The sequence below is a fragment of the Macaca mulatta genome, chromosome 18 (genome assembly GCF_049350105.2).
Source record: "Macaca mulatta isolate MMU2019108-1 chromosome 18, T2T-MMU8v2.0, whole genome shotgun sequence".
NCBI classification, from domain to species: domain Eukaryota; kingdom Metazoa; phylum Chordata; class Mammalia; order Primates; family Cercopithecidae; genus Macaca; species Macaca mulatta.
The window spans coordinates 73,042,169-73,044,500 of record NC_133423.1 but is presented as its reverse complement, the minus strand read 5'-3'; positions in this window follow the sequence as shown (position 1 = coordinate 73,044,500).

The following is a 2,332-nucleotide window of genomic DNA, read 5'->3' as shown; positions in this document are numbered from 1 at the left end:
GTACGTTTCTTTCTGGGCTCTCCGTTCTGTTGGTCTATGTCTCTGTAATTTATGCCAGTACCATGCTGTTTGCATTACTATAGGTTTGCAGATATTTTGAAGTCAGGTAGTATAATGCCTCCAGCTTTGTTCCTTTTGCTCAAGATTGTTTTGGCTATTTGGAGTCTTCTGTGGTTCCCTAGAAATTATAAGATTGTTTTTTCTATTTCTGTGAAGAATGTCATTGGTATTTTAATAGAGATTGCACTGAATCTGTAGATCATTTTGAGTAGTATGGACATTTTAACAATATTAATTCTTCCAGTTCATGAACATGGGATATCTTTCCATATATTTGTGTCTTCTTCAATTTCTTTAATTAATTTTTCGTAGTTTTGATTGTAGAGATTTTTTAGCTCCTTGGTTACATTTATTCCTCAATATCTTATTTTTCTTGTAGCTATTGTAAATGTGATTCTTTTCTTGATTTTGTTTTCAGAAAATTTGCTATCACGTAATAAAATACTATCGATTCTTTAAAGTTTATTAGAATAGTACACTTTACATATGTGAATGTATGGTATGTAAAATGCATCTTGATAAAGCTGTTAAAAATGTATCATATCTTTAGGAAGTTGCAAATCAAAGCAACAATGAGATATCACTATATATCCATTAGATGGCTAAAATTTAAAACACTGACAATACCAAATGCTTATGAGAATGTGAACGAACAGGAACTCAAGTTCACTGGCAGTGGGAATGGAAGATAATACAGCCACTTTGGAAGCCAGTTGGCAATTTCATTTACAAAGTTAACCGTAGTGTTAACATACAATACATCAATCACACTCTGAGGTACTTACCCAGTTGATTTAAAAACTTGTGTCCATTAAAAATCTGCACACAGGTCAGGCACAGTGGCTCACTCCTGTAATACCAGTACTTTGGGAGGCCGAGGCGGGTGGATCACGAGGTCAAGAGATTGAGACCATCCTGGCCAACACAGTGAAACTCCATCTCTACTAAAAATACAAAACATTAGCCAGGTATGGTGGTGGGTACCTGTAGTCCCAGCTACTTGGGAGACTGAGGCAGGAGAATCACTTGAGCCTGGGAGGTGGAGGTTGCAGTGAGCCAAGATTGTGCACCGCACTTCAGCCTGGGCAACAGAGCAACACTGCATCTCAAAAAAAAAAAACAAAAAACTGCACACAAATGCTTTATCCATAATCACTAAAAACTGGCAACAATCAAGATCTTTATCATGGGGAAAATGGATAAACAAATTGCAGTACTTCCATACAATGAAATATTATTCAATAGTAAAAAGAAATGAGCTACCAAGCCATGAAAAGACATGAATAATATTCAAATGCATAATGCTAATTTAAAAACAGCCAGGCTGAGTAAGGTGTATTCTGTATAATTTGAATTACATGATGTATTCGTCCATTTTCACACTGTTGATAAAGACATACCTGAGACCGGGAAATTTACAAAAGAGAGAGTTTTAATTGGACTTAGAGTTCAACATGGTTGGGGAAGCCTGGCAATTATGGCAGAAGGCAATGAGGAGCAAGTCACGTCGTACATGGATGGCAGCAGGCAAAAAGAGAGCTTGTGCAGGAAACTCCCATTTTTAAAACCATCAAACCTCATGAGACTTATACACTACAACGAGAACAGCAGGGGAAAGACCCGCCCATCCGATTTAATTATCTCCCCCCTGGGTTTCTCCCACAACACATGGGAATTATGAGAGTTACAAGATGAGATTTGGGTGGGGACACAGAACCAAACCATATCATGTGACATTCTGGAAAAACAACATTATGTGATGGTAAGGGCAGTAGTGACTAGGAGTTCAGGGAGACAGGGAAAACGTTGAATAGGTAAAGCATGGAGAATATTTTAGGGTAATGAGACCATTCTGTATGGCAAAATAATAGTGGATACTTGGTATTATGCATTTGTCAAAATCCATAGAACTTTGCAAAACCAAGAGTGAACCCAACATATGCAAATTTTAAAATTATGTTGGAGGTAGGAGGATTCCAGGATAAATTGTAGACTGCAACAAAAGCTTTTAAATATATTACAAATGTATAAAACAACCTCACTGACAGGAATAGAGTTTAAGGTGGTGATCTAAGTAACTCTGGAAATGAATGGAGTTTGAAAATCTAAAGGAAAAAGGAACTGCACATTAGCATTATACTATATTTGATAAAGTGTTTCCCATGGAAGTATAAGAGTTCTGATACTATTGTACACGTATATAAAAATTGAACAATTGAGTAAATGGATGGTATATGGTGGAAGGCAGATTTCTTTCTAATGCAATGGTAGT